Genomic DNA, 8445 nt, shown 5'->3' with positions numbered 1-8445 from the left:
ACCAGATACAGAGACATATACCTCTGTCCCTTTTTACCTATGTTTTTGTTTTAAGGTCCATAAAACAAGTCTTGAAACATTTCTAGGAAACTTATGTGGCTAAAGAGACTTAAACAAACAAGTACACATAGCTCTGAATAGATATGCCATTTGTTTGTTTGTTTGTTTTATTGGGAATTATCTCCAAGCAAACACCAAAATGACTGGATTTAAAAATAGGATTTTTAGGTTAAAAGATAAGAACAGTTATTTAAAGTACACAATACTGGACTCGCTTCAGCAGCACATATACTGAAACTGCTGTGATACACAGATTAGCATGGCCCCTATGCAAGGATGACACACACATTTGTGAAGTGTCCCATATTTTTTAAAAAGTATTTTTTAAAAATGAAGTGCAGGCTGCTACCCCTGGCATGTGGGTATACAGAAGCAGGAAGATTGTCTTGGAAAACTAGAGCATAATCTGAATACACTATGGCAAAGTATGCCGGGGCTGACCAGCAGATCCTGAGAGACAGATGAATGGATTACTCTGACACAAAGTTTTCCGTGAACTAGAGGGCTAAGGGACTGCCTGGCTAAAGTAACCAGACAGCCTCAATTGCCTGCCTCATTAGCTTTTTATTGTAGCAGCAGTTTGAGATAAAGTTTATCTTTTAGATACAATCAGCAGGGTAAGTAATATTGGAAGGACACATGTGTTTGTAGTGTCCTTTAAGCAAGGACACCCAAAAGATTAAGCATAAGGATTCCAGTAAACACCTGAGGGGTCTGCTCGTGCACAGACTTGTTTGGAAAGGTCAAGGAATAATTAGGGGCACCACCTTGGACACTCCCCTAAGTTGGAATTGTGATAAACAGGGCAGGCAGCCTTCCACATACTTCCCTTTTCTCAGAATGTCCTCCTTACAACTTTCTAACCAAGTCTTGTATGCTCCCCAACAAAAGTATATCTTTAAATTAAAAGGAAAACAATAATGCTTTATATTTATCCACATATTTATTATTTTCAGTGCTTTTCATTCTTTCCAACAGATCTGAGTGTTTATCTGAAATTATTTTGTTTCAGCCCAAAAAACTTCCTTAATTATATCTTATAATGCAGAACTGTAGGCATCAAATCCTCTTAGTTTTAAAACTGAAAATGTATTTTATCTGAATCTTTGAAGGATGTTTTTGCTATGTATAGAATTCTGTATTGACAGTTGATTTTTGTTTTGCTTTGTTTTTTAAACCTTTTACTTTTCAAAGATGTCTGGTCTCCATTGTTTCAATTAAGAACTCTTTAATTATTTACATCATTGTTGACCTATTATTATGTGTTTCTGAGAACTGTCAATATCTTCTTATTATCTTGGCTTCATCAGTTTCTGGATAATACATCTAGGTGTGTTTTTTATTTTATTTTATTTATTCTATTTAAAATTTGGTAGACATTTAAAGTCTGTAAATCTATGTCTCTCCCCAAATTTGAAAATTCAGGGCTATTATTACTTTGAAACGTTTTCTTCCTCGTTGTTTCTATTCTCTCTTTGGGGAATGTTTGTTATTATTCAACAGGTCCCCCAAAATATTCATTTAGAAAAAAAAAATTCATACCTCTGTTCCTGATATTTTTGTTTCTTCTTCCCTTGGTGAATGACTAGAATCTTCAGCACAATGTTAAATCAAGTGGTGAAAGTGAATACTCTTGTCCTATTCCTGATAATAGAGGGAAAATTAGGTCCTTTTGTTATTAAATATGATGTTAGCTATAGGTTTTTCATATATTTTTAATCTTATTGGGAATATTACTTTCCATTCTTAGTATGCTGTGAGTTTGTGTGTGTTTAATCAGAATTAATGTTGGATTTTTAAAAAATGCTTTTCTATCTATTTCATTTATTATATTTATTTCTTTTTTAGTTTGATAATGGGTTGAATTACAGTGATTGATTTCCTAATATTAGGTGTCGACTCATTTCTAATATAAAATGATGTAATCATAGTATATTAATACTCTCATATATACATTATATATTTAATTTGCTAAAATTTGTCTAGAATTTTACATCTATATTCATGAGGGATATTAGTCTGTATATTACTTTTTAAATAATGTATTTATGTAATATTGTTATCACAGGGTAATGCAAGCATCATAGCATGAGTTGGGAAAAATAACCTCTTTAGTTTTTCAGACTTTGTGTTTAATGCTAGTATTTCTTTCTTCAATGTTTGGTTACTTGGAAAGTCAAGTGGATTGAAAATTTCTTTGTGGAAAGAATTTTAAATACAAATTAAATTTCTTTAAACGACATAGGGCTACTTATGTTATCTACTTCTTTCATTGTAGTTTAATTATTTTATAAAATGTGTCTATTTCATTTAAGATGCCAAACTCATAGATGTCCATAATATTAATTTTGTTTGTTTATTCATTTCTTTTTTAATTTTATTTTATTGTTTAAATTATTACAAATAGTAGTACATATGTCTCCTTTTTTTCCCTATTGACCTTCCCCCAGCCTCCCCTACACCCCCGCCCCAGCACAAGCCCTCCCCGCCCAGTGTCTTGCGTCCATTGGTTATGCTTATATGCATGCATACAAGTCCTTCAGTTGATCTCTTACCTCCCCCTCCCCAACATTTCCACTATAGTTTGACAGTCTGTTCGATGCTTCTCTGCCTCTGTATCTATTTTTGTTCATCAGTTTATAATGTTCTTTATTATCCATAAATGAGTGAGATCATGTGGTATTTTTCTTTCACTGATGGGCTTATTTCACTTAGCATAATGTCCTCCAGTTCCATCCATGCCATTGCAAATGGGAAGAGTTCCTTCTTTTTTACAGCAGCATAATATTCCATTGTGTAGATGTACCACAGTTTTCTAATCCATTCATCTGCTGATGGGTATTTAGGTTGTTTCCAAATCTTAGCTATTGTAAATTGTGCTGCTATGAACATAGGGGTGCATATATCCTTTTTGATCGGTGTTTCTGTTTTCTTGGGGTATATTCCTAGAGGTGGTATTACTGGGTCAAATGGCAGTTCCATTTTTAATTTTTTTGAGGAAACGCCATACTGTTTTCCACAGTGGCTGCATCAGTCTGCCTTCCCACCAGCAGTGCAGAAGGGTTCCTTTTACTCCACATCCTCTCCAGCACTTGTCGTTCGTTGATTTGTTGATGACAGCCATTCTGTCAGGTGTGAGGTGGTACCTCATTGTTGTTTTAATTTGCATCTCTCAGATGATTAGTGACTTTGAGCATGTTTTCATATATTTCCTGGCCTTCTGTATGTCTTCTTTCGAAAAGTGTCTATTTAGGTCCTTTGCCCATTTTTTGATTGGATTGTTTATCTTCCTTTTGTTAAGTTGTATGAGATCCCTGTAAATGTTGGAGATTAAACCCTTATTGGTGATAACATTGGCAAATATGTTCTCCCATACAGTGGGCTTTCTTGTTTTGTTGATGGTTTCTTTTGCTGTGCAGAAGCTTTTTATTTTGATGTAGTCCCATTTGTTTATTTTCTCTTTAGTTTCCATTGACCTAGGAGCTATGACAAATGTCTGCTATTTTGCTGCCTATGGCTTCTCATAATATTAATTTATTACCCTTTTGAATCTATAGAATCTATAGTGACAACACCTCTTTCATTTCTGATACCTGTAATCTGTCTATTCTCTCTTTTCTTAATCTGCTTTACTAAAGGCCTGTTGGTTTTCTCAAAGAAATAGCTTTTTCACTGTCATTACTTTTTTATTTTATATTTTTCTCTTTTCTATTACATTGATGTCTGCTCTGATGTTTATTATTCCAGTTTCTACTTACTTTTGATTTAACTTGTTTTATTTTTTCTCGTTTCTTAAGGTAGAAGCTAAAATCATTTCTTCATCGACCTTTCATCCTACTCGAGGGAACCAGACAATCAACAATAAACACAGCACATTATATGTACATTATGTAATAGGTCAGAAAGTTAGGAATGCTATATGAAAAAAAGTAAACAATGTGAAGGATGTTTAGAATTGCCTGGAAGCATGGTCTTTGGGGTGGAGGTTGCAATTTTAAATGGGGTGTACAGTTTAGTCATCATTAAAACGTGACATTTAGAAAGACTTGATGGGGATAGAAAGTTAAAGATTTATGCCTGCACATTTTTTTGAGAAAGAATTTTGCAGGAAGAGGAAGGAATCAATGCAAAAGCTTTAAAATGGCACATAACAGGAATGTGTAAGTAGCAGAAAGGAGGCCGATACGGCTGGAAAGGGAGAGAGGAATGAGACTAGTAGGAGAGCAGTAGAAGGATAAGGAAGAGAGTCCTCTCACAGTGTAGAGAATGTTTCTCTACTAATAGTATTCTAACGGGTCCCATTATAGTAATGTCTAGGATAAACCCTTGGAATACATAATCATCTTCTTTAGAGCTGGCCTTCCAATCCAAACCTAAAAGGAAAAAAAAAAATGAATGTACATGTGCAAATTGGAAAATAGAAAGAGAAATGCCAAATATCCCTATTGACATTAACCACAATGTGGTTATAATTTTACCACTCATCCTGTTTCCTCTCATTTTCACTATCTCTTTCGACTGAACCATGACCCTCATGTGGCATAGTTAAGTCTCAGCTTTCTAGGGTAAATAATCAATTTCCTCAATTAAAAGGAGAAAGAAACCAAACTTTCCTAGATTATGCTGAAATGTACATGGGTGTTTTCATAGATGAAGTGGCAAAGTTGGTACTAGGAGAAATGCATTAATGATGTTTTTCAAGAAGTACATGAATGTTTTTTAGGAATAAATCCTGGTGTCTGAAAGAATATAAATATTTTTTATTACTGACCTTATAAAATGGGTAACACATTTAAAAATAATTTTATGGTACACCTGAGTATTGTCTTTCTAGTATTTTCTCCTTGTATATTGACATTCTTCTAAGTTTTGGTTATTACCAAATAAGTTCCTAAATAGAGCAGGCATTGTGGTGCTTTAATTAGAGCCAGATGACAAAAAATTACGTTTAAATTCTTGCTTCTAAAAACTGCATGTCCCTTTTAGTTTATATTCATCTATATATCTCTTTCCATTCTTAAAGTGTCTTATAATGTCATTTGAAACTGTAAAGTAGAAACAACTGTGACAACAGAAATAAAAACAAACAAAAAAGCAACCAAACCTTTTCTAATTTTTTATAGACTGCATGCTTAAGTAGGGTCTTCCTCTGGTGGTCTTTCAAACCAGCAGCATAATCATACATACAGAAACATTTACCTCAGAAATAAGACCCTTCTGTGATACAGCAAGGAGAACATGTGGGCTTGCATGCTGTTTGTTTTATCTCCCTATCCTGCTTTTATCTCCAATAGCACTATTTTACCCACTTTGTGCTATGTACAATGGAAATACTGCGTTTAGGCTGAGTTTAAGAAAATAAAGTGGATGAATGTAAAAAATGCTATATCCACAATTATTAGCATTTGTCATCACTTGCCCATGCCCTAATTCTTTTTGTCCAAAATGTTAGAAACCATGATACATAGTGCTGCAGGGGAAAGGGAGCAGGTATGAATAGCATTCATTCTCCTGAATTGATAACGATCATGATAGTGAAAGGAGGAAACACGATTTGAAAAACATAATTAGGTTTAGTGGTTGAATTTTGTGAGATTAACATATCATTACAGTAATATTAACAACTAAATAATACTAATGAACTCATATAAAATTTTTGATGTGAAAATCTTTCCAAATTAAAAAATCTAGTAAGCATCAGTTGGATTTTTGGATTAAGTGAATTTTGAACCATGTTTATACTCTTGCCACACCAGGTCTGCAGGTTAGTAGGTAACACTAAATAGAGACCATCTTTGTCAGTATTATACTCTGTGAGATACAAAGTGTGGAGAGCGGCTACACACTTTGAACAGATTCAAGCCTTGGACTAATGAAAGGGCACAGTCCTCTCATGGCCACATGCAAGTCCCAGCTTGGAGGGCAAAGCCCTCCCAGCATAATTATAGCCAAAGGTTATCGTTGTAAGCTTGAAACTATGGTCCAAACCTGTGTTCCCACGTGGCTGAGTGATATAGGCTGCAGGAGGTGCAGCAAGTAAACAAAGCTTGATAAGGTGCATGTAACTGAGTAAATTTGAAACCCAAGAGAACATTGTAACCATGCCCTTACTTTGCCTCCTGGAATCTGGCTATAAAATAGAGACGGCTGATAGGCTGTGGTGCTGTTGCTAGCTCTCCATCAGAGAGGACAACGTCCCACCCAGACCCAGATTTTCTCTCTTGTCTGTCTTTTCTCAATCCTTCACTGCCCCCTCTCAGACTCACTTAACCTGGCTGAGCTGGCTCGACACTTATGGCGCCCAATGTGGGGCTGAGTATGCCATGGCCGTGCCGGCTCGCCACAACAAAGGATGTGAACTCCTCAGAAATGTGTATATTGCCCAGAATACTATACCCTTATTATGCCATCTTCCCATCCTTGAAACAGTGCTAGAAGGCCAGTACAATTCTTGTTTTTATCTTGAGAATAACAACTACGAAATTCCGAGTGAAAAAATGACTTGTACAATCATTCAGCCATTCTGTGTGAACATCAGGGCTTGAACCAAGGTGGATTTTTGTGTGTTTATTTTGTTGTTGTTTATTTTTACTAACCTCTGTGTTCTTTCTATTGCATCATAACAACTTTTAAAAATTGCTGGCCTTTTTAGCCACCTCAGACACTGGAAATGACCATTGTGTTCTCGGAACTCTTATTTTTTGTCTGAGTTTCCTCAACCAAATATTCACAAAGTTCAAATCAAGTGTAATTATAGGTTCCAGAGCTCCAGGAGAGAAGTTGGCTACAAGCATTGGGCATATATAATTATCTCCATTGGTATATTGCTGTTTGAAATATCTTGTTTTAAGATTTCCACATACTTTGGGACATATGTGGTATCTTGTTACTATGTCTTATTCCACAGGATATGCAGCGGTTCTCAACCTGTGGATCGCGAACAATGAAATTGCATCCTGCATATCAGATATTTACATTACGATTCATAACACTAGCAACATTACAGTTATGAAGTAGCAACGAAAATAATTTTATGGTTGGGGGTCACCACAACATGAGGAACTGTATTAAAGGGTCGCGGCATTAGGAAGGTTGAGAACCACTGTTAGCAGGGATGTGTGGAACCAGTGGTAGGTGCTCATTTCCAGCACGGAATGGGAAGGTGGAGGGGGATTGCTAGTGTGGAACTGGAGGTGGTTTTCAAATATGCTCCTAATTGTCCCAGATCTTGAGAAGCATCTTCTCACCTCAGCTCCCCACCACACCTCCAAACACCCCATTCCACCTCACCCAAATGAGTTTCTTATTCACCTGTTCTATATGGTAAGTTTCCAATAAGATTTATTTTTAATAAGCTATCTGGGTAAACAAAAGTTTGTAAACCATGAGAGGAGTATTGAGGAGGAGGGTGAGTGATTGCTAGAGAATTCATGGAACCTTCCTGATTGGGCTTTTACTTTGCTGATTCAATCCACGCTCCACCACTCCTGATTTCCTCACTTCCACCTCTCATTTCAAGGGCAATGAGAAAATATGAATGTAACTTGCCAAAACAAAGGCTTTTAATCCAAAGGTATATAACTAGTATCGCAAGGGTGTTCATCAAGCACTGGAAGCAACTTGATTCTAAGAAATTTATAAATATCTGTCTTAGATCATGAGAGTTATAGCTCTGACCTTTTAAAGTACACCGCAGCTTTGAAACAATTATGAACAACTTGTAAAAGCTGGGTATTCTTGCCTTCAAGTATATGAGAAAGAAAAACAGAATTTGTCAGTACTCTTCAAGAATGTCACTATCCAACACAGTAATGGAGCAAACTGCAGTAGGAGACCTCTAGTCTATGAACACCCAACATTACTCAACTTGAGAAAAGACAGAATCTGACCTTTATTTAAAATATATTTTTTATTGATTTCAGAGAGGAAGGGAGAGGGAGAGAGAGATAGAAACATTAATGATGAGAGGGAATCATTGATCTGCTGCCTCCTGCACACCCCACACTGGGGATCAAGCCTGCAATCTGGGCATATGCCCTGACCTGGAATTGAACTGTGACCTTCTGGTTCATAGGTCAATGCTCAACCACTGAGCCATATGGTCCAGGCCAGTATCTGACCTTTTGTTTTTGTTTTTTTCTAAATACTGCCTAGTGTCACAGCATAAGGTGCAGGATCTTTGTGATCCCTATGGTGCTGTCTGATTGTTGGAGGGCATCGTATCTACTCTTCATGATCCACCATAACATCTTTTTTTTAATTTTTTTTTATTGATTTCAGAGAGGAAGGGAGAAGGAGAAAGAGATAGAAACATCAATGATGAGAGAGAATCACTGATCGGCTGTCTCCTGCACACCCCATTCTGGGGATGGAGCCAATAACCCT

The 8445-nt window shown here is 36.2% G+C and overlaps 1 pseudogene; it reads left to right on the top strand.

The window, feature by feature from the left end:
- Positions 1 to 271: 271 nt before the first annotated feature.
- Positions 272 to 371, top strand: LOC111827790 (annotated as a pseudogene).
- The last annotated feature ends 8074 nt before the right edge of the window (positions 372 to 8445 follow it).

The sequence above is a fragment of the Myotis lucifugus genome, unplaced genomic scaffold (assembly GCF_000147115.1).
Source record: "Myotis lucifugus unplaced genomic scaffold, Myoluc2.0 scaffold_220, whole genome shotgun sequence".
In the NCBI taxonomy this organism is placed as follows: domain Eukaryota; kingdom Metazoa; phylum Chordata; class Mammalia; order Chiroptera; family Vespertilionidae; genus Myotis; species Myotis lucifugus.
The sequence above is the reverse complement of the archived record's forward strand: the minus strand, read 5'-3'. Positions and strand labels throughout refer to the sequence as shown.